The following is a 25,153-nucleotide window of genomic DNA, read 5'->3' as shown; positions in this document are numbered from 1 at the left end:
GTACCTCAACGAACGACTCACCTTCTACACCCAGGACCGCCAGCTTTGCTCCACTGACCTCGCCCTTGCCACCATCGAGTGACCGCCGGTGGCAGACCGTTCTCCCACCTCGCCGCAATAACTTGGAACACCCTCCCCATCCGCCCACGACAGACGCAGAACCTGCTGGCCTTAAGGAGACTCCTCAAGACCTAGCTGTTCGAGCAGTAGCAGCACCCCTGCATCCCCTTCCCCCCCCCAGCGCCTTGAGACCCTCACAGGTGAGTTGTGCACGTTACAAATGTACTGATTGATTGATTTGACCCAGTTGGAGGGAGTCAAGAACACAGCCTGAGGAGAGAGATGTATTAATGATTTTTGTCCAGACCGGGGTAATGACATGGTTGAGGTTTTGTACAATTGTGGATGGGAAGGGATCCATTGTGTGGGAAGTGTGCTTCAAGTTTGCAATTATATTGAAAACTTCAGTTTCTGTCATGGGTTTGAAGTCAGACCAGTTAGCATTGTTTATCAGTTGGGTGAGAAAATAGTTGACATTAGTTTTAATTAAGGCCATTCGGTCATCAGTTAGCTCTTGAGTGGGGCTAACGTGGAGGGAAGTGAGTCAGTGGGAAAGGGTGGTAGGGATGTCTGATTTGTGAATTGGATGAGGGATTGCTCAATTTGTGCGACTTTAACTGTGAAGAAGCAGGCAATTTCTTCACAGCGTTCTTTTGTGGCTGTTAAGTTATGTGGTGAGGTGAGGGTAGTTTGTTGTTTAATGATATTGAAAAATTCCCTGGGTCTGTTCTTAGCATGGGCAAGTTGGTTGCGAAAAAAGGTGGATTTTTCTCTTAAAGATGCGGTTCTTAGGAGCGCAAGGTGCACTGTCGAGGGGTTCCGTAACCATATCCTTTCTGACTGTATGAGTTGGCTCCTCTTGTTGTTAGGATTTGCGTTGAACCAGGATTGTGGTTGGATTGTTCATAATTATTTGAATTTGAGCTGTGCCACTTCATCAAGAACATCAATCATCGCTGTATTATAGTGGGAAGTGAAGTCATCAGCAGTGTGGGTGAGAGGTTGTTGCTGTAGTTGGGCACAGATCCTGGATTCCAATTCAGTTATTGGGACTTATTTGATGTTCCTAGCCCAGTGCATGGGTTTATGTGTTGAGACTGGATGGGATCTGAGGTGGGTTTCGATATTAAACAGTATGAAACGGTGGTCTGACCAGTCAATGAGTGAGATGGATCTAAGTGAGACAAATTCATCTTTGATGATAATCGCATCTAGAGTGGCACCTTTAATATGAGTTGGTTTGTTGCAGAGTTGTTTTAGGTCATTTATTTCAACAAGGTTTATAAGGTTATGGACTGTGGTGTCTTCTGAGTTGTTCCAGTGAATATTGAAGTCACCCAAGAATACATCCTTCAAGCCAGTTAGGGAAAACTGTGTTACTAGGCCAGTTAACTCTTCTGAGAAAAAGTAGCCATCCCCAGGTGGGTAGTAGATGGTGTGTAGATTGATAGAAAAGGAGCCTCAGGCTGTAAGTTCTACTCCTAGGTATTCAAAAGTCGAATATTTTGAGGTCTTTAAGATGGAAAGATGGATTCCTTCTTTGTGGATGATTGTTAGTCCACCACCTGTTCTCCATGGTCTGTCAAATCTAATGATGGTGTAGCCAGGTGATGTGAGCGGGTCTAGAAGGGGGTGGCGGGGGGGGGAGGGGATGGGTCGAGTGATCATTAAGCCAGGTTTCAGGGAGATATGCAATATCTATTTCTTCACCAAGAATAGCTTTGGCGAGATCTGTGGCATATTGAACTGCCGATTTACAGTAGAGGAGTATGCATCTTGGAGGGCTAGGACTATTGTTAGGGGTATGTAGTGTCTGAATGGGGTGGTGTATTGAGCAGGAGATCTGGGCGAGAAGATAATTTGAGGGATTATATTTGTGCCCATGATTTCTGGAATTGTGAAGGCAGCTTGAGGACCATGTTCTAGTGCATTGTGAAGTCGGATTTGTTGATAGCATCAGCTTCCAGAGCGGATATAGGGCTGTGAGCTTGGTAAGGACTTTAGGACAGACGACTGAAAGGAACAGAGGACCAAAGGGTGTGTTGTCTTACAGCTGGAGAACCTATAGGGGAGGACAACTTGTAGATATCCGTAGTGTGAGAGTGGGATAACTTGGCCTGGCTCGAGGGGTCCTATTTCAGATGCGAGATGTCATTAGCTAGTGAATCAAGTTTTTGTTCTATTCGGTTCAGAAGCTAGGTGACTGTGTCAGTGAGACTTCCAGCTCTGGAAGTGGAAGGAAAGGCGGCTGGTCTCATGTATAAGGAAGGTGTGTGAGCTATACTATGGGGGAGGTCAGTATCACTGAGACTGGAGGTGTAGACTGTGTGAGCTGAGTAGGGTCTACATTGGTAGAGAAGGTTGAGCCCACAGAGGGTACAGTGGCTGACGGTCTTGAGTAGGGCTGATGCCATCTGGCTCAAGTGTGCATCATAAAGTTTTGTTACCATGTGTTTGGTGGTTAGGGTGCAATTAAAGTATTAAAGTCAGTCTAGTGAATATTTGTCGAAGATGTGTGTCAATGAGGGCAGTAAAGTTGCTTGGAGTGTCAGAGGGTGCAGCAGAGGTGAATAGCGGATCAGTGGGGAAAAGGGTGTGGGACAGTTCTGTGTTGATGGTCGGGGTGAGGGGAACAGAGGAGCTTAAAGGAGAATCTCTGATTTACGAAAACAACAGTTTTTAACTGGGACAGATTATTTTATTTTTTTTAGAGTTTTATGTAGCGCGAACTAGCATGTGTTTGCGTGTGTTCAACCTACAGAGATTGTATGTGACGCATGTGTACATGTGTATGCGTGTCCATGTCAGTGGCCAGGTTGTTAATGAATTGTGTGAAAGGCAGAAATGGCCTTCAGTGCCACTCATTGGGGTGGCGTGTGTTGCTGGATGCAGCAGTGTTGGAGGAAAAGCTGTTAGCCAGGATTCTGATCAGTCTACTGCTGCATGTCTGACACCACTTACCCACAAGGCTGACTAAGATGCACCTCATCTGATGAATACTCGAGGGAGGGGGGGAAATTACATACACTTTGATCCTAAATTCTGCCATTATACGTGCTATCCTTTACATGACGTGTGTATGGCGAATCACACATTTCATGCATTGAGACATCTATATAACTTGAGTTCTGTTTTGTAAACACTTTCAAAAGAGAGTCTGGAGTGGGCGGAATTCTCTGGTGACGAAGATGTTTGATAGACGATGGCATGAGAATGCCACTGGGAGGAGGGGAGGTAAACATATTGGCCCCCTCCCGAGGGTGCACCTCTCAACATCCTGGAAGCTCACCACCCCCATCAGCATTTAACATTTACCATCATCGCCGCCTTCTGCGCCACGGAGGGTGCAATCTTTGCTTAAAACAAATCGCCCTGATGGATTGTACACAAGCCAGCACTGAAAGGGTCAATCCATTAAGCAAACAATATGCTCGTGAGATCATCATTGGCTGGGGCAGCTTGTAATTCACTAACCTCGGACAGAGACACGAGGCAGCCTAGAGGGATTTTTGCAGGCTTCGGACGCATCTCGCGGAAGGCATGAGAAGGCGCCGGGAGCCGCCCCGGGTCGCTCCTCCGCGGACGCAGTAAGTAACTTTTCATCACTGTGGTGGGCTGTCGCGTGGGAGTCTGTCTCGAAAGGGTGTTAAGGTTGCGTGTTTAAACTGGGTATTCAGATCCCAGCGAGCTTCTGATTGTACTCGGCACCAGAACAGATTGTACTTTTGCTGGCAAACTTTGCGGACAGTCCGCCTGAATCTGTACCTTCTTTCAGAGTTAAATGACAAGACATCCTAGAAATCTAATGCACCGGGTTCTATTGCCAGCGATAGAAGAAACTGTATCCATTGCGGCAAATAGAAGGGCAGCCGTTTTGTGCTCGTAAAATTAATGCGGGAGGGGGGGGGAGGGGGTCGTTGGAGATAATTTGGAAACTAACATTTATCAGCATAGCACGAGTGTCGTCGAAAGGCACTTCCAATCAGGATGGGCATCCCCCGATGCCCATCCTATAAACGTCTTTCTTTCCCGGTGGCAAGGAGGGCACTTTGTGCTAATTCAGATCGTGTGTGTGTTTTTTATGAGGAAATCGACAGCTCGCATCTGAAATTTTAGCTGAAACAACAAGCTCACATTACTCGTGTATTCTGCACATGTCATTGGCTCAGGAGCAACTTTGTACTGTACTTGTTCTTTGTATTATTTTTAATTGTCAACCTATATAATAAGACCACTCACAGGGTCACCTCGAACAGGGATTCTAGGACCTAAATGCTTTGAAGAGGTTTCCAGGTAGGGCCAATTATTGGGCTCTAAGTCAAAATTTTGCAAACTGTACTTGGGGTTCACAGCACAATAATAGATGGGTACCACATTGATTCGATCCAATGTTTTGGAATTCGCCCCAGAGCAATTTGCAAAAAAGACACATCATTTAAGCATCTAAACCAGCCTCAGTTTCAAAGTCAGCCATTTTCACACCACACCCCATTTCCTCCTTATCCAATCAACTTTTAATATGGTAGAAATGTTCCAAAATAGATTGCCACTATACTACACACTTGCATCAGCAATTCAGATTCAGAAAGGAACTTTAAAATATATACTTCGGATATGGATAAACAGGCGCTATGCTTGTTTCTTATGGACTCTACCAATGAAAAGAGGAGACATCCGTACAGCAGCTGGTCTGATAGCAAACATGCACTTCACTTTGTGCCTCTTTTATCATGCAGAGTGCTTCTGGCGCGCCCGTGCAACGAACTGGTGTGTTGAACCAGCTGCGAGCAGTATTTAGAAAGAAGGTTTTGGTTTTGCTTCAGGTCATTCAGATAGTCTATACACTCTGTGCTGGGGTTGCTTTTGAGCATGCCGGCATACAACATTCGGGGAATACTTCCTGTTTCCGGAAGAATTCGACATTTTCAACTTCTCCCACATTGTCTGTATTAATACTGGGGCTTATTTACAAGCCCCTGTGCGTCACTTTTGTTATCACTTAAAAAGTGACGCACCGGCGGCATAAGGGGCTTGTAAATAAGCCCCGTTTGGCCGCCGAGACCCTTTCTAACTGATAATGGTAGCAGAGTGAACTCTAAAAATTTGCAAATAAAGCTACTTGCCGAAGATCACAAAGAAGGTTGTTAATGAAAAACAGAAAGCCGACCAATAAACTCAATGAACTAACAAATAGAATAATGTGAGTGAGTGTGTGTGTGTGAATCCCCTTGTACACACATTTATGAACTTGCAAGCTTATTGTGACTGACAGCTCAGTTTATGAAACAAACCACATATGTATTGGTATTTACATAGTGCAAGCCTAGCTGTGAAGCAATGGAGCACTGCACATTATGTAAAGGGTGGGAAAACAGTACACAAACACACTTTACACAGATGAAGTGATTTGCCTAGAATCACACACTGAGTCTAGCACTGAGGTCAAATTCGAACCTGGGGCACCATGTTTCAATGGCGCAGCTGAAGCTACTGGGCTACCTCCCCTCTTGACCACACACACACTCAACCCTTAGTCAGCAGCCACAATGTGTCTTATAAAATGTATTAAAAAATTACGAATACCAAAATTATTAACAGGCATCTGGATAAAATAAAAGCATTAGACCTGTCAAGAAAAGAAACATTTAATTTCGAAGCTAACATTATATAGATAAATTAGAACAAAACTAAGAAGTAATTGGAAACCTATTTTCGTATTTTCAATATTTTTGTATTTATGCATTTGTTCAGAATCCTGAAGAGAAACAATGCACTAAAGTATCATGAGAGCCCAGCAGTGGATGTTCATAGGAACAGCTTGAGAGATAAGATGACCAGAGACATCACACAATTACATTAACGAGAAAGGAAGTGGTCATGTTATTATAGAGACAACAACTGCAAGGGACTAATGATGTGAGGAGAATAATTGAGTTTGAGGAGGTGGTGTTTCAAGGGCTTTAGTCCAGGTGGTGACTCTATGAGCAGTTATGGAACGATTAACATGATGTATTTTGCCTCTAAAAGTGACTTTGAGTTTCTTGCATTTTCCATGTTGCTTAAACATGCTGCATTAAGGTAGACAGTCCCCAGCTGAACATAATATGAAGACCATAAAAACGGTTTGCTGCGGATCTTAGGGGTAGATTCCAGTGGAACCAAAAAACACATTTAAAATGCTGAGGTTCGTGCTCAAACCACCCTGGGGGACGGGTCAAAGTGCCTGAAAAAAAGATCTGCAGCTCACAACAGCAAAACCTGAAGCGAGTGATGGACACAATTGGAAGCAGCCAATCAAACAAAAGAACAATATAATACAATGCCCTTGCCTATGAAATGCAGCTGCGCGCCACACTGAGGGATTCCTGCTATTGATGACGGGTTTACAAATGTTGCTGCTCAAGAAGGTCATTGAATCAAGAGACAGTGCTGATCCAGGGCAAGGCATGTACCGGAATTAAAATCGCTACAGACCTACAACAGAACTCTCATAAGAGCTTGCACTACTGAGATAAGCATCTTATGAAGGTTATGAGACATATCTCTGGAAGCCTAGTATCCATTCACGGATGCCATCTGTGTTTTACTCTAAGCTCCATGAAGTTACCCCCTGGAAGCCTATTGGTGCAATATATCCACACTTTGTCATAGAAAAAGGCATCATCTGTGCCCAAACTATACTGGTGAGCTCTGTAAATGAAGACTAGGGACCACAACATAGGGTTGTCGAATGTCCACCTCAAAAGAACTCTACATTTCATTGTTGGGATTTCCTTGAGCAAATATTTTCCTTCTTGACGTCTAAACAAGGGAACACTTAAGCGTGCACTTCAATATCCTACACAAACTAATGGCAACAAGCAAACATGATGATCTAGATTTCTCTTGATGGTAATGATTAACACATTGTGATTCCTGAGCCTTCTTTGAATTGTGCTGCAGCCCTCTCACTGGGTCGCCATATTATGACCTGACCTCTTTTTACAGTTCTATTTCCAAACAGAGGCCCTCACAAGCGTACTCAGCCACTCAGTCTCTTGCACTAAAAAGTTTAGATATGAGATGAAGATCTTAACAACATAGACATGCAGAAGAATCATGAACTTCAGTCTACTTGCAAGACAAAGTTCAAGAGGATTGAGAAAGCATCGGTCACTTAATTGAGAAGGTCGTGTTCAACATCGCCCTCGGGGCACCCCAGATCTACCGCACTAAGGCTGCCAGCAGAGATCCCATGTATCAGGATTCAACCGAGCAAATAAGGAAATGGCCGCTGTCAAAAAGACCTTCCAACTAAACTGCAATGAGATACGTCATATATTTACAGTGCTTGTGTGTGGGTGGTTCAAGTGGTGAAACATTCCATTGGGGAACAAGAGGAGGGATTTCTAGATCAGGATCAGTGACTTGGCATTTTAGATTTCCAGAGATGGAACAGGCAGACTATTAGAGGCTCCCTTGATGGGCTGAACACCAGGGTGAACCTGTGCCCACAGTGGTTCAAGAAGAGCAAGCAGAAACGAAGGACCAATTCTCACCAATGGAATTATTGGAGTTGGAGAACGTGATCGCAGGTGAGACGATGCTCCGTAAAGGAATAAAAAGAAGATGACAGCCTGAGACTGTTTGCTCTGAGAAATGAACGTTTTTCATACCACTACTGCACCATGGTGGTGGATAAACTGCCCCCAATCACAAACAGCCCCTGATGGAAAAGGAGCGAGGCTTCACTATGGAGGAAAGCAGAGAGAAAGACTGCGTATAAAGGTATGGTCAGAAAAAAGAAATGCACATCTTTTAGTACTGTGCTTCAGTACAGTTTGTTTCTGCACATAGTTTGTTTCTGCAGATGGGTGAATGAGTAAAAAAAGTGATTTATACAAAAGTATACACTTTGGTTAAGTGAAGCAGGACTCCATTGTCCTGTTTAAATAGACAATGACCAAACCATCATTGGCCCAATTTAGCAAATATGAAATTATTCTTGTAATTAGATTGGCTCACAGTTAAGGTGACACCAATATGGAGTGATTTTAAAGGTGACCAAACATGCTTACAGGGTCGGGAATGGGGTTTACAAGGTGGGGATGCCTAAGTAGGCGAAAGCCCACAAATAAGAATTTGAAGATAATGACCAACGTTTAACACATATGTTCCTACTCGGATGCACTTGGAATGTTACTCCTGTCAAGTGCAGGAGTTAGTATCCTTGGTGCAAATGGAGAGGGAATGTCATCACAATGATGGGAATGCAGAGGAATGAATTTCTGCCCATAAAGATAAACCTTAGTAAAGAAACAAAAAGCACATCGTTTTCAACGTGCAAATGCATATGTGCGTAACATTTTGATAGGAGTAAATGTATCCTTATCACACATTTAAGCATGCATAAATCATTACACATTGTAGCATACAATTCACAAACAATTCCAGAACCACTCATGGGAATCTGCGATTGTTGCAATTTCCAATGAGGAGCTCTGTACCCATTGTAAATTCGATGATATTAGGAATTTACTTCAATCATCGGTACGCACCTAAAGTAGTGCATTTCTGACTATATTTTGTAAATCCTCCCCAAGAATACAATGCAATGCCCCCTGTTGCTAAATAAAATGGGCACCGCAGGAGTGCTATCTGCACAGACTGTACTTGCTGAGGAATACTTCTTCGGGTGTTTTTTTTTTAACTTTGCAGCTTTTATTTCGCTTCCAGTACAGGATCAGCCAGCAGCAGCTTGGACTGGTTCCCACATATGATTCATTGGGATGCTTTGCCGTCAGAACGTGCTGAAACCTCCTTTTGTCCCCGTGGGATTCAGGAGACATGTTCATTCTAAATAATATATACTAATGAAATCATTAATAACTTCCTGGACCATCAGTTTTCACATTTTTGCTGCAGCAAAAAGCAAAGCACCATGCAGTGTAATGCAAGTAAATCACCAGCCTGAAAGCACGCATTGGTCAGAACAAATTGTAGATATAAGACGAGGAAGAAAAAGGAATTGAATGGCGTTTACCAGACCAAGGTATGCAGCAAACCCAAGCAAGACGGGTGTTTGAGGAGATCACAAGAGGAAGCAGGCCAGAAGGAATGGGGCGTGGTGTCAAAGGGATGTACATTGAGCAGGAAGGGCATTTGGTGTTGACTCAACACGAGCAGCTGTTGGACAGTTTAGATTTTGACACAAAGAGCGAGTGTGGCTCAAGAAGCAAACTGTTGATGCAGATAATCTGGCACAATGCCAGATTTACAAAGGTGTCACACAACGCTGTGCACCAACTGCATTGCGTGAGAGGGAGAGAGCAGCAATGCACCATACCTACTAAGATCGTGCACCTTAAGACTGCCTAGCTCCATGCACACACTTTGCACCATAGAGCCTAGCATAGGTTCTGTACCGGAAGGCTACCTTTCTGGTGCAAAATACTATGCTTAGGCTAACTTAGAAACCTTTCCCACTTCAGATGTGTACTGTACAGTTCAACACAAGTACAAAGTGTGAAAAGTTTTTTAAGCCAGCTTCTAAGTGGCATTATTTTTTGTTACAAAACCCTGTCTATTAATGTTAGTAGAGAGGGTTTTGCGTCAAAAACCATACGTGGTTGCATGGGAACATCCATGTAGCACCATGGAATTCCTCTTTGATACAGAGTAATGCATAGCAGCGCTTTGTGCTGCTTCGTCTTACTGTGATGCAACTTTCCATAGCAAAGCAAGTTTTGCACTGGAATGGAAATTCAACTAATACATTTTGCACAGGTTTGCGTCACTTTTGTGATGCAAACCAAATGCTAAATGTTTGGAAATCTGGGCCTATAGTTGAAATGACGAACATACTTTGTGTCGTTCAGGTGCACATTTTAAGCATGCGTCAGGAATATCAGAATATCCGCCACAGTGATGTCCAGTGGTGACCGGCAACATTAAAATATGGTGGGGCGTGATGCCAAAAAAACTCACCATATTTAGGTTGACTTTGCTCGTCAGAGGTTCTGGTCGCCGTCTCCCTCGTTTAGCGCTCTCCTGAACGTCTAGGGATGGAAAGGGAGAGACTTCCTCCCTTGTGCCACGCAAATCCAACCAATCCTGGAGCGGCAGCACATCTCCAGGATTGGTTGGAGCAGACCAACCATGTGCTCATTTTGAGGCTGGGGGCCTGCAGCAACAATCCCTGGGATGTTTCTCAGCCGTGGAATTGCAGGCTGTGAACTATGCACGTCAGATTTGCTGGCTGATGGCAGCCGGCCAATCTTATATGCGCACTGGCAGGGGCTTGACGTAATAGTGCAATTGCACTAATCATCCCCACCCCTGCCCTAGCGCGGTAGCAGCGCGTGCCTACCACATATAATAAAATGGTATTTATTGCCATTTTATGAATATGTGTGCCTGCTGCGCTAGCAGCAGCCGGGGCGACATTCCTCCACCATAACAGAGGAGCCGCCGCTGGTGATGCCACACTAACTAAAGAGACTTAATATTTTGAAAAGAAGTCTATCACTGCTAAATATCTCAAGAAAAAGTGTGATGGATTTTAACATTTGGTCTCCAAGCCAGAGAGTGAAGAGTGTTAAAAAAAAAAAAGCAGTGGCACAGCTACAAAGGGCCTCCCATGAGGCAGAAGAGACAGGCACAATCTTGTCCCTCTCCAACAGAGCCACAATAGCTGTCCTCCCAAAACCGAGCAGGGATTCACTGCTCTTTAGCAACTATTGTCTTATCTCTCTTCTATATACTGATATGAACATTTTAGACAGCGTTCTAGCCACTTGCCTTAATAAAGTTATTCCACGTCTGATATATCACTCACAAGTGGGATTCATACCACGACTAACCTTACAAAACCATTAACAATCCCTAGTACATCTTCTATGGTTAATGAAGGACTTAAAAGAGAATGCCTTGCCCTATCCCTTGATGCTAAACAGCATTTGATCATGTAGAGTGGAGACATAGGCTCCACACTATGCAGAAAATGGGTTTAGGGAAGACTTTATCAAGAAGGTTTGATGGCTGTACCAGATCACTTGTATACAAGTCAACTGCTGGGCTTTCTTTCCAAACTTTTTCTTGTGCATAGAGGGACATGCCAAAGATGTCTCATGTTGCTGTTATTGTTTTTGTTAGCAATGGAACGACTGGCTCCTTCCATTCACCAGACATCCCAGATTGAAGGCGTAGTTACTCTTGTAGCCTCTACAAAACTGCTTTATGCAGAAAATATTTACCTTACTTTAACGGACCCAGTCAGCTCCTTAGCAGTCTTAATGTACCTCATGACAGATTTCTTAGTGATATTTGGGTTATAAAATCAATTGGGATAAAAGCAAAGTCCTGATGTTGTGTGTTACAATGAAGGCCGCTATTACAGGATCTCAATTAATATGGAGAAAGTCTCAGCTCAAATACCAATGAATACTCAACAGTAGGTGGCTATAGAGGAGTATCTCAGACAATACAGACCTACTCATAACGAAGACTAACATAGACTACACAAAATGGAACAAACTAATCCTGTCCACATGAGGGCACCTACAACCTGTGAAAATGGTGGTGGCCTCAAAATTAATCTATGTTCTGGGAATGTTACCTCTTCTAGTTTGCACTAAGGTCGTCTGTTCCATCAATGAGGGCATTACAGTTTTTCTCTGGGGTAGCATGAAACCGGGACATAAAATCTCCAAAATGATTTCTCATAGGAAATATGGTGGTCTTAGGTTATGCAGTATCATACACCACTACACCACATTTAACTTCTCACAGATAGCATACATGTGGCCAAGGACAACTGATCCCCACATCTGGGTTCACCTGGAATGGGAAATGGCTCAAAGTGAACTTGACCTACATTTGCCTTTTCAATTAAAGACACCCTCTGAGTCAACAACCAAACTAGTGATCAAGAATATGGTGAGAATGTTGAATCATTCCCAAAACCTTTATAGGGCAATTCCTGGCTGCATCTCTGTTGGCATTGGTTCTCTCTGCTGAGTAAACCCCAAAACTTTGGCCTTTACCCTCCTATTTTCTGAACCGGTTTTGTTGGCTATTACGACCCTGCACACTTCACCCCTGCTAATCAGTGCTAAAGTGCTTGTGGTCTCACATTTAAACATCGTGAGATTGGCTTAGACCCAATTGACACATTTAAGTCCCTAGAAAAGTGGTACTACATGTACTCGAGTCCTGCACATTAAATGTTCCTAGTGGGCCTGCAGCACTAATTGTGCCACCCACTCAAGTAGACCTTTCAAACATGTCCTCGGATTGCCATTGCAGCCTGTGTGTGCAGTTTTAAACTGCTATTACAACGTGGCAAGGGCAAACCTTTTGCCAGATCCAAACTAACTTTTTTAATACATATAAATAACCCCTAGGGTAGGCCTTACACAGTCCAGAGAGCAGAGTGCAGTGGATTTAAAACGTTGTCCTTGTGCTTTATACTTTTACATGCCCTGGTAGTGAAAAATTCTTAAATGTATTCTTTATTACTGTGAGGCCTATCACCCCATAGGATACATTTCTCTTATTAGATTTAATAAGTGGTAACTTTAAATTGGGAGCAAATAAGAATGTTGAGTTTTGTAATTTAAAACCCTCTTTAATGGTAAAGTCGGATTTTAAGTCACAATTCTGAAAATACAACTTTTAGAGAGTTGGCATTTTCTTGTCCCAACCATTTGGTGCCTGCAGCCACGACTAGGTGAAGCTGGCAGTTGGTCTTTGTATTTTGTTCCTAAACAGTGAGACAAAGGGGAAATCGGTGTTGGCAGGATGGGCCATCTCTGACTTGATGGGGATGTGGAGCGCAGCTGTCAAACATTCACATCACAAAGCCTCTACCTGAGCATCCTCACTGTTAGACCTGGAATCATTGGCATGAGTCTCCCTTCCATTTTTGATGGATTGCCTCCTCTGTTTTGATATGTTTTTGCTGGTTTTATGCTTTGGGCACTGTGCCACTGCTAATCAGTGCCACAGTGCAAGTGCTCCCTATGGTAAATTGATTGATTAGTGACTTCATGATTGGGTCATTTGATTTACCTGTCAGCCCCTAGTACAGTGCACCGTGTGTGCCCAGGGCTTGTAAATCAAATGCTGCTGGTGGGCTTGCAGCACTGGTTCTGCCACCCACAGAAGCAGCTTGTAAGATGTGTCTCAGGCCTGCCATTGCAAGACCTATGGGCAGTCTAGCACTGGCATGTCGACTTGGCCAAGTGCACCCACTTGCCAGTCTCTAAACCTTCCCTTTTCTTCAAATTAGACACCCCTATGGTAGGCCCAAGGGCAGGGTGCATTGTACGTATAAGGTAGGACATGCTCTGGTGTGTGTAGCATGTTCTAATAGTGAATTACAGCCATTTTCACTATTGAAGGCTACCTGTTCTCCATAGGCTAGAATGGGCAGTTAGATTATTACATTCTCATAATCCTAACTGACTCAGGGAACATGGCAGAAATTCGAATTTAGTATGCCTGAACTCAGAATGATAAAATACATATTTTAGTACAGTTGGTTTTAATATTCTGTGTTTGCAAATACCACTTTTAGAAAGTAGGCATTTTCTTGCCTAACTGTCCAGGCCTGCCTCTGCTAGGTTGTGTATTCCTTGTCTGGGTTTGTGAGTGACAGGGCTGGGGCATTCCAGGAGACAGGCTGGGGCAGCCCAGTGGTGAATAGAGAGAACTGCATCTAGATGGGAGGGAGGAGTTGCACCTGGGACCTGAATAGGCCTGGGCCTTCCCTCTACAATGCTGGCTCCACCTCCTATGGTGTGTCTGATGTCTCTGCCCTGCACTGTGAAAGGAGAGAAGGAATCATGTCAACAAAGTGCTCCAGAGCTGTGCCTTCCCCCCCCTGTGCTGACTCCACCTCCTGTGGGGTGGCTGATGTCTCTGCCCTGCATAGTGAAAGGAAGGAGAGAGTCATGTAAACTAGGTGCTCAGGAACTGGTTTGGACTAGGCAGAGGCCTCTCTGCCTTCAGAGAACAAAGGATTTTGGGGTATAAATATTGGGACCCAGTCCCAAGAACTTTAGATCCCTTCTGGAATAAGAAACATTTTGCCAAGGAGAAGAACCAAGGAAGCTGCAGGAGTTTGACTGCCCCTCTGCCAGTGTGCTGTTTGCTGGGTTGGCCTGCAGTGGTTGCTTAATTGCCAAAGAAAGGAGAAGGAACTTTTTAAGGACTTTCATCATCTGCAGAATATTCTCCAAGGGCTTGAACTGTGCTTGCCTCCTGCTGAAGTCTCAGGGACAAAAGACTTCATCTCCAGCTCCCCTCTGAATTTCCTTGCTGAGAATTCTCAACTCCAGACATTTGCGTGTCGCTGGGAGCTGGAAGCACGACACATCGAGACGAAGTGTGTCGCTGCTGCAGCTGAAATCGTCGCATCGCCGTAGAAGCGAGCCTACGCCGCAGCGTGTGTTCATTGAAGCTGCCTGCTGACGCATCACCGGAGAAGCGTGACGCCATCCAGAGAGTCGCCATCGCATCACCGGAGAAGCGTCGTCGCAAGGCTGCCAGTGCATCTACGCATCATCATCGCAGCGTCATCACATTGTCGCATCAAGGGCGCCATCTTCTCGCATCACAACCGGATCATCGCATCGCATCAAGGCGCCATCTTGCACACCGCAGCGGGCCCACAGGCCGAGAATCTATGCACCACCTCCGCACCGGTAAGGATAACGACGCATCCCCTACTCTGCGCAAGCATTGAGGCATGACGCATCATGTCCCCCGGATCATGGAACCGATGCATCTCCCCTTTTGCAAACCTTTTGTTTACTTTGCGTTACCCATCTAGGTACTTTGTTGAGAACTTTGTCGCATTTATCATCAACTTGAACTAAGTAACTTTGATCATCTTTAAAGCAATCTTAAGTGTAGTATTGTGGATTTTTGTAGTTTGTGGTCTTGTGTTAAGTCTATATAAAGAATACTTATTTTTATAAAACCTGTGTTGTATCCATCTCTAGTGTTTTCACTGTGTTACTGTGTATATTCACAAATGCTTAACACACTGCCTCTGAGATAAGCCTGTCTGCTCGTGCCAAGCTACCAAGGGGGTGAGCAGGGGTTATTAAGGAGTGTAATCCCCTTATCCTGACTTAGAAGTAAGGGTCCCTATTTGGACAAAGGTGAATACCGTTGCCAACTAGAGACCCCCAGATCTAACACCCACTAACACCACAATTGAGATAAAAGGCAGGATAACCACCATGGAACCCTCATTCTTTTCTTTACATTATGACCTTCCACCTCCTACCACACCCCTCCCTTTACATCGAGGTCTCCTTATAGCGAACCTCCCCTCCATTATCATGACAGATGGATTGCTATGGCAAACGTTATTCGGTTGACATTCTTTGTTCCTCTTCCTCTTTCCTAGAGACCCACCCACATGTTTACATATTACCCTGCCCTCCCCCTACTGCCACATCCTAGTAACATGCAGCTCTTTTATGTCTTTATTAGATAGCATGGAAAAGTTACATTTTCACAACCAACTATTGCCATTCTTCTTCGTTTCAATTCCCATTTTCTATTCCTACATCTATTTTTGATGGTCGATCAAATGGTGTGATTATCTAAAAGTGGACTAGAGAAGACTTACTCGTGCAACATACGAAAGGCTTCTTCAACAATATCCAGATCATAGTATGTAAAGATCTCACTGATAGGAATACTATTTTACCTACCGCCTTCAGTGTTTGTCAAATGTTATCCCCACATACTACTGCTTTCTATATTCACTCATCTATTGCTTTCACAGCGTCCACGGATAACATTTCTTTCAGAAATGAGGACTGCTGCCTCCTGTACACTTGTAATGCACTGTTTATTATAAACAATAACAATTTCATTAAAGAAAAGACCCAGGTGGCTGTTGTCAAGGAGCACCATACTATTCCCAAAGATAGGGATAGCAAATTATAGCGTTAAATAACTCCTGGCTGATCCAACTCCTGACCCAAAGGTGTCTATTTTGCTTCCATTCAATGCCTGTTTGAGATTGCTATCACTAATGTATACTTTGAAACACCAGTTCAAAATCTATACCGACTTTATAGAAAAAAGAATTAAATGAACTGTTGATCCTTCTGAGGAAGATAAGGCAAGGGAAATAGTAGCAGATCATTTAACAGCCACTAGTTTTTATTTTTTTCCATTTCCTTTCATTAATACATTAAGGTCCATATGTCTGTGAGTCGGGCCATTACCGACCGCAAAAAAATGCTTTTACATATGTACAGAGCACAAATTGCAATTCGGTAACATGTTACTGAATTGCAGTTTGTGAGATTCGATATATGAAAGGGGCGTGCCACTTGGAAGGGGCGACCACTGACTGTTCTTAAAAAATGAAACCTCAAAGTTTCATTTTTTCTTTTTAAATGTGTCCCTTTTTACCTTAAAGGAAAAGCGCTGCAAAAAAAAGGTCTGCTTTATTAAAAAGCAATCGCAGACATAATGGTCTGCTGACACTGCTAAGCCACCACCCTTGTGATGGCCGCGATTCCTAATGGGTCACAAATTGCAACTTAACTAATTAATATTCATGAGTTAGTTTGAGTGTGACCGAATTAGGATTCGCGAAATGAAATTAATGTGTTACGTGCATTAGGAATTGCGATTTCCGACTTTCGATTCGCAAAGAATCGCCATTAGAAAATCACAATCTCTAAAATGTGTACATCTGACCCTTATTTCTTGTTTGTTGGGTCTCTCAGTGTACATTAGGCAGGTTCCATATTTATATGTACAATGTTGTCATTATAGTTTAGATTGTATTCAGTCTGATATTGGTTGTTATAATTTTCGTTTTTACTTTAACATTCCGCGTCTTGTTCTTCATAATTGATGTACTTTTGTGATCTTGAAGTGAATGAAGTATGGCACTGTTGCGCATTATCTATGTGAAACAGTCAATGGCAGAGCTAAGTGGCCTGGCTTAAAACTAAAAGCGCTTCTTTATTGATTGTGTATGTGGTTATGCAGATAGATGAGTGGAGGAATGTGAGAATGATAAGTGGTTGGGAAAATAAATGGAGTGAGCATGATGGAAGGGTGAATAAAAGCATGGAGAAATGGCTAGGTCAATGTGTGAGTACATGAATGGTCAAAGAGGCAATACTGTGTGGGGCAATGGGAAGGCAAGATTGAGCAAAGAGGATCCATTGTGATTAAAGCAGTGTGAGAGAATGTTTAGTTTTCTGGGGAAGGTGCAGGGAAGACTGAGTGCATGAACTGAAGCATTGGTGGCTAGATGGTAGGACGGGTTAATGAGTGCGCACAATGCAAGCCTTGCCAAAATCCCGGGCAGGTATTACATTCTACTCTTCCATGCACAGTTCATGAGAGAAGTTCTATCTTAAAGTTGTTGAAGGATGTAGAGGGGGAAGCTAGCTCTTGCATCCTTGAAGTTCTTTAACTTGCTTTTTGTTTATAGGTCTCGATTAAGGACAGCTTTTGTAGTCTGTAGTCTAATATCTATTGTCTAAAATACAATATGTTATAAACAATAGACAAGTCCTTCTTCAGGTTTTGTAGTCAGTGCTTCTGACAAAAAACTATCGAAAAAAACCTATCAAAAAAAGGGAGTGAAGAGCGCAAACAACTGCAAGATGTTTTAGGAAACCCCTCACTCACCTACCTGGTAGGTTGCATGCTTCATCATCGGGGCCCAGCTGGATTACCTAGCGCAATCCAGCTGTGCTTCAACGCCTGAATTGCAGTGGAGCAGGTTGTTTGTGTAAAGAAAGTGAAGTGATAAGTGAAGTGCAGTTATGTGTTAAAAATGTCCCTAGGAAAAACCCTTATAAAAGTTTTAATGGAAGGGCCCTAGGACATGGGTAAAAACAGTTAAGGATCAGCTAGAGGTTTTTGAATGTACCTCAGTATCACTTTAAAAAATTGCTTAGGTCTACTAGTTTCAGCCTTTTGGTTGGATCTTAAGGCTTTGCAAATCAGCGGGACCCGATCGGCTGCCTAGGTCAGAACAACTTTTCCCTCGACTAAACAGTCAGGAGGGTTAGCAGACCACGATCGAGTCCATGAGGCAAAATTAACCTTGAGTCAGAGTACTCCATACCGAGGATTTGTGAGTAAAAACAATCCACCACACTCACAGCACACTTTAGGGTGGTTGCTGATACAATCACCCCTGTGACCCGCAATTTTTGGTCACACACTTTTTCTGGTTCTGACGAAAGCCTTATAAAAACTAAGAAACCTGAAGAAGGACTTGTCTATTGTGTTTATAATATAGTACCTAGGGAAGAGGACAAGTTCAACTTTCCTTACTCTCCATTTGTTTAAGTATAAAATACAATATGCACAGAGTGAGTTTTGGGTCTTTATCTTCCTTCTTTAATGCATATAAGTCACCCCTTAGGGTAGGCCCTAAACAGCCCGTAGGGTAGGGTGTGGTGTATTTAAAAAGTTGGACATGTACTTTTAAGTTTTACATACCCTGGTAGTAAAAAACTGTCAAATTCGTTTTTCACTGATGTGAGGTCTACCTCTCCCATATGACAACATTGGGTTACCTTAATACAGTTAATAAAGGTGTAGCTTGTCTTTGGGAGCAGGTAGAAATATCATGTTTGGTGTCTGAGGAATTGTAATTTAAAACCGTCTTTAATGGTAAAGTCCGATTATAAATCAGATTTCTGAAAATGCCACTTTAGAAAGTTTGCATTTTCTTGTCCTTACCATTTGTACCTGCAGTCACATGACTAGGTGAAGTTGCCAGTTGGCCTTTGTGTATTCCTCCCAGACAGCCACACAATAAAGGTACTGGGTGTTGGCAGATGGGCTATCCTGACTTAATGGGAGGAGCAAAGTTGTTACGTGTCACACTTGCACTTAAAAGTCACTGCCTCAGTTCACACTAAATATATTCACACCAACCCAGACTGCAGCCAGAGTGGAACCAGGGCAGAGAAACAGGAAATTGCAAACACCTCTGTTGGGAGAAAAATCCAGAAGCTTCTCCCAATTCAAAGGTAGCATGAGGTATAAAAATGGGGCATTCAGACTCATTCTTCAGACCACTTCTGGACCTGTAAAGACTTAGAATGAGGACTGCTCTGCTGCCCTGATCCTGGAAGGACTGCCTTGTACCCTGCTGCCTGAAGAAGGAAGACTGGATCTGCTCCTTGAACTCAGAACCACCAGAGTGGCTCCAAGGGCTAGCTGACTGGACTCCTGTTCTGAGCTACAGGGACTTAACAAGCTCCAAAGACCTACCTTGAATCTGCCAAGCTGCCCAGACTGAACGGGACTTGCTTGTGCCCTGCTGCTGTTCTATGCTGCTGATGTGATTTCTGATCCCCAAGAGGTGCCCCCACTGGTCCTTGATGTTTGGCTGGCATCAGAGTATATTCTACTCCTGGCCCAACTGTGGGTTTCAGACCGGAGGCAGCGTGATGTAACTTGATGCAGGATCTCGCTTCGCAGCCCTCCCAGCCCCTCATCAGAGCTGACACAGCACGATGCAACTCGACACCGGGCCTCACAGCTCCTCATCGGAACAGGGCAGTACAACACAATGCTCTGCATCAAGGACATAAGGTACAATTCTCAGTGGGACTAATTTGGTCCTTTTATCCAGCCCACACTCCATCTTGATCAGCCTGAACTTGTGATTTTGTCCCGGCTCGACCCGACCAAGAGAATAACAGTTGGTGCTTTTCACATTTAGGCACTATACTTACCTTAAAACCTTGAAATCGCATATTTCCAGTTCTACTGATTGGATTTTTGTCATTTTGGTGACAAATATTTGTATTCATTTTACTCTACTTTTCTAAATTGGTGTGGGATTTTTCTTGTGTTGTGTTTCACTTTATTGCAGTTTAAGTGCTGTAGAAATGCTTTACACATTGCTTCTAAGTTAAGCACGACTACTTTTGTGCCGAGCTACCAGAGGGTTAAGCACAGGTTAATTTAGTGACTGTTTGTAGTTCACCCTAACAAGGATTCTGGCTGTTGTTTGAGAAAGGCTCATACCTCCCTCAACCAACAACCCAATTCCTCACCTTCCTTAGACCCCTCCGAACCCACAATTTCCCATCTCTATGTAGATTTGGGTAAATCTCTGGGTTTCTGTTGGTGGAGTTGGTGGAGTAAGTGGAGCCTCAGCTGACTTCACTGACAGTTACCCTGATCTAGTGGTTCATCCATCACAAGACTGCGGGCTCATAGTGGCGGTTGCCTGGGACTATCATTACTTGTTTTCACTGTATGTATCTGTCAAGGGAAGTGATGGAGGAAACAGTCAGTCAAAATGTTAAATGACCCAAAGTGCAAGGAAAAAGCTAACTGCACATCAGGGCTATTTACTTTTTGTTAAGAAAATAAAGTTGCTAGTTGTTGGGCTCGTTTTCTCTAAACAAAGAAGTGACAAGCTGCACAACCTTCACTGCACTTGGCTCTCTTCTTGAGAGAGAGAGATACCTCCAGACAAACAGGGATCTCTAGATATGGCATCCACCTGGCCTGCGCCTTAAGGGCCAAGACCATATTTCCACTGACCTGGCAGGGTGGCGGGCTAAATAATGCCCTACAGCAAACAGCTTCATGATGCTGTTTGCGAATATGATGAAAAATGTGCATATTTTACCAGCGTGCCTACTTGTTAATTAAGTTTACTTTTTAGACCTGGGTGAATTTTAAATTACACCATGATAATTTGCATAATTCTAGGAATTTTGCGTTATGCTGGCTAAGCGAAATAGCCAAATTACGCCATCATTCCACTTCATATAATTGCATGCCATTTGCAATAAAAATGTATAGCAAGTATGCCTGGCACTGTAAAATGTTGCTGCAAACGCACAAGAACAGAACACAAGCAGCTGTTGTTTGCGATTACCGTATCTGTGCACTGTCAGCTGAATTGCTATTATTTTGTGGGTCACCATTAGAATTTTCGGGGTGTTCTAGAGTGGGGAGTTTCAGGAATGTGGAAAGTCGGGCTGACTGCTGGCTATACTGGGCATTTTTTTAGCTTGCGTTATCCTGCGCCGAATAAACTTGGAATTACACCATTATTGTCTGCTTCTTCACTGCAGTGGTGCTTTTAGTTCGTAGTTTTAGCCCGAAATGCATCCCAACATCGAATTTGATGCTAAATTATAGCGAAAAGTGACAGATTTGTATTTTGTGTAATCATGTATAATTTTGCCGAAATTTCAAGCAAGTGTTTAAAAGCAAATTACACAAATGTTATATATCCTTAATATTATTTCAACTTTTCCTGAAAAAACACTAAAATCTATTTGAGTGTTGAAAGCAGATTTTTGATATCTGTAGATATATTTTAAAAACAAGAGTTGGCGAATCCATTAGGCCGCGCCTTGAGGACCCATTTACTTTGCAAATACCTTTTGTGCTGTTTTTCAGCACTGGCAAAAAACACTTCTTTCTGATGCAATCCAGCATAATCAAAAAGGAGAGATAAGAGGTGCAATGATGTGGGAGCATCATTTTGTAGACGTGAGCATGCGCATATGCACAAACATGTGCCACCACACATGCACACGCCCACCTGATGATGTGTGTCACTTTTATGTACCTATCATAGATAGAAATTAAAAAAAAATCGGAGGGCAAGGAGAAAAACACACGAAGGAGGAATAAAATGAAGGGGTGCTAAGTATACGATGGACAGAGCAACACAGAGCATGTTTGAACAAATTGTGTATTCTAAAAAATACTGTGAGCTCAGGATGTTAGCTATATAAAAACCTCGTGTTTGATTCATCAGCATATAATGTTGCACCATCTATAAGAATCTAGGACAAATATAGGGTTTATATGACAACCAATGTACATTTTTGTTCGCTAATAACATTCTCGTCAAGGTGGTGGCAGGAATGGTCCTATGTTCTTGTTTAAAAACTCTCATTTATAATACATACTTCTGAATGCAGAGATAAAATCTTATGTACTAAAGTCAGTGGCTTTGCCCCACTGCTCTCTGAGCAGTGCAAAAAAGGGAAAATAAATGATAATAACACAATGTTATTATCATTTTATTTTTCCATACTGAGCCAGATTTGAGGCCAGCCGTGACGGGGCTGAGCTGTCACCACAGCCAGCAGGGGGAGGAGTGGTTGGTGCACATAAGTGCTCATGACGGTTTGGCCGGCCGTCTTGGGCTGGGCAAACAGTCGTGTTCATAGCATGTTCTCCACTGGGCTGTATTGCACAGCCTGTGTGGAGAACATGCACAGGCTCTCAGTCCCTATCTGAGAGCAGAACCATCCGGATACTGCTCTCATGCTGGTGACAGCAGCGTTGTGATTGGCTTAGGGGAGGCTGGGAGCCTGTGTGCTTCCGGGAGTCGAAGAAGATGGAGGAGAAGTGGCCGCCCTACAGAGGTAAGGTTTTTTTTTTATTCCACCTTCCCCCGCCCCATTATCCCCGTTCCGTATCAGCCACCACTTACTAAAGAGAAATACTTCAGCACGATAAAGAAGTACACTTTTTTGAATTTTGAAGACATCTTATCATGATTGTTGCATAATTTTCATACTAAATATTTTCAGGGCTCGGCTAGTGCATGAGCTCTTAGCCTTCCATGTTTATTTGCTGGCTGACCCATCTCTAGTATGTTGATTTGTGTTATGTCCTGCTCTTCCACTGGCGTTTCCGTGCGTAGTGAAACGACTTGAAGTGCAGCTTAGAACCCGCCCTCAGCACAGCTCGGACCCCGAACTCAAAGCACATCGTATCAGCATACATACACCAGTAGCACAGGCAGCAGTGTGTCACAGCCAATATGCTCTTTGCGGAAACCCCTTTTCCCTTCCTCTTCATTGCTGTCTCAGCCCCTTACGTATCAGAGTGAACTGCTCGACTAATGCACGGAATATCTTGGCCTTTGGCTCAGGATTAAAAGGTTGCTTGGCTCTCCCATGTCATATTAAAAAACAACTCTGAAAAAGCAATAGCGGTTTAAAAATAAATAAATAAAATGAAAACAGGACTGGGTTGCAGGAGGCAAATTGGAAGCAAAACGGGAGAGCAAAGACGGGGAAAAGCAGGGAGGGAGGTTGGAGGAGAAGCATGGTTGGAAAACAAAAACACACTGAAGTGGAAAGTGGTGGGGAGAAAAGCACATGATGGAGACCATGGATGAAAACACATGGGGGCCAATTCACAGAACGAACTTAAGATAAAATCCTAAACTTACTACCATTTTGGTATTCACAGAAGGCACTTACTCATTTCGGTATTCACAGAAGTTAGAAGTCCTAACTTTAGGACTCCTAAATGCCTTCTGTGAATACCGAAAGTCTTAAAGTTAGGATTTTTCTCAGTTTAGGAGTAGTAAAGTTAGGACTCCTAAATGCCTTCCGAAAGTCTTAAAGTTAGGATTTTTCTCAGTTTAGGAGTAGTAATGTTCTAACTCTAAACTATCCCAAAGGGAATTTATTTTAGACCTAGTATTTTTCGGTAATGCACATAGACTAGAAGTTTTTAAATCCCTCATTACTCCATGGCCATTTTTAAAAATATTTTCTTCAAAAATGCTTATCTTCTGTGCCCTTATTTATTTTTTAACAATAGTTGTGATGTTTGCCTTATACACTGCTATAAACGTTTCTAATTTGTTTTGGAATTGAATTGTGTTGTGGGGTTAGCTTTCGTGTTGATTGGTACTGCTTGAACATATTTCTCTGGGCTAGCCTACTGCTTTTTTCATAGCAACCAGAGGATGAGTAGAGTTTTTATGGAACTGCAGTATGACCTAAAAAGATGGTCCGTTTTCCGGTTGGTTGGTTCAACCCTTTCAAAATGATTAACCCACTTTTTAGGTCTCGCCTGAGCCAGCGCATGCGCTGTCTGGTGAGACTTTTAGTAAGGGCTCCAGAAAATGCTACCATCCCTGGCCTAGAGCTTGCGGTTACGCTTGCGGGCACGTGCTTATGAGCTTTCCTCTTGCTTTCCCGCGCACGCCTGCCTCTCTCCTCCTCTCTGTTTTGCTCGCCCAAACACCCTCCCCCTCCCTCACCACAGAGCGCATCTTTTCACTTTGATTTGTGAGTGGCGGCACCTCCGGATCGCGCTGAGACCGCCCTCCGTGGCATTTGCCCCCATCATGTCTACCCTGCTGCTGGTTCCCCCCAGCGCTCACCTCGGGTATTTGTGGTGCCGCCTTCTCACGGGGTCGTCAGGAACCGTTTCATCTGGCTGTCCGCAGCTGTTGTACTTCCTGTGGGCATGAAATTGGCGCCGCCATTTTTTTCTCATTTTGGTATGGGCCGAGACATTAAAATACAGAAACAGCCAGGTGGCACCCTAGGAAAGGACAGACTACCAACCCTTGTTAAATTCAAGGAGTTAGCCCAGTTCAAGATGGTGACTAAACGAAGCGAGCTGGCCTTCCACCATCTCGAACGATGATTGGATATCACGTTCCCACGTTTGATGCCGTCTCGTGTGGCGTGACAGCGACTGAGACATAACTCTCCTCAAAGAGGAGACTACGAAGAACTGCCGTAGCTGGTTAATTCTATGTTCTATGATGCTTTCTGTTGGTCGTGGGCATCGAGGATGAACAGACTGGCCTCACCTCTTGCACACTAGAATTTTGGAGCAGAAGTGAGTGTTTTGTGCGGAAAGAGTAGTTGGACGTATGAAATTCCGACCTGTAAAACAGATAACCGTGTGAGTATGCGAGCAGTCCTTGGTCTGAGAATGTTTTTGGGTGCGTGCATATAGCGGTAGGAAGAGGCCTGTGAGTTTGATGTTATTGTCAACGAACGCTACAAAGGACATGCTCCATCTACACTGGCACATAGTGGAGTAGCAAGATAACCGCAGCTGAACTTGTTCTGTCATTTCTGTGCATTGTAAGTTGCAAGCATGTTTCGGCTGAGATTTTTTCTACAGGTGTTTTGATGTTTTTGATGTACTTCATGCCTATATTGGTGAGAAGAAAAGTTCAAAGTAACAAGTCCCCCTCGGAGAAAGTTGCATTCTCTGTGGGTAACACACTGCCTGCTTCTCCAATATCTAACTTCCTGTCAGTAGTCCCAGTTCGTTCCCTCTGAAAAGACCAGTGACC

The 25,153-nt window shown here is 43.5% G+C and overlaps 1 long non-coding RNA gene across 1 annotated transcript in view; it reads left to right on the top strand.

Annotated features, from left to right (window-relative positions):
• The first annotated feature begins 3,536 nt into the window (after positions 1 to 3,536).
• The window catches only part of LOC144770312 (uncharacterized), a 470,316-nt gene continuing 448,699 nt past the window's right edge, over positions 3,537 to 25,153 (top strand). Inside the window, exon 1 of the long non-coding RNA XR_013598862.1 lies at positions 3,537 to 3,647. This is a non-coding gene — a long non-coding RNA (uncharacterized LOC144770312). The remainder of the gene's footprint in view (positions 3,648 to 25,153) is intronic.

The sequence above is a fragment of the Lissotriton helveticus genome, chromosome 7 (genome assembly GCF_964261635.1).
Source record: "Lissotriton helveticus chromosome 7, aLisHel1.1, whole genome shotgun sequence".
Taxonomy (NCBI): domain Eukaryota; kingdom Metazoa; phylum Chordata; class Amphibia; order Caudata; family Salamandridae; genus Lissotriton; species Lissotriton helveticus.
The sequence above is the reverse complement of the archived record's forward strand: the minus strand, read 5'-3'. Positions and strand labels throughout refer to the sequence as shown.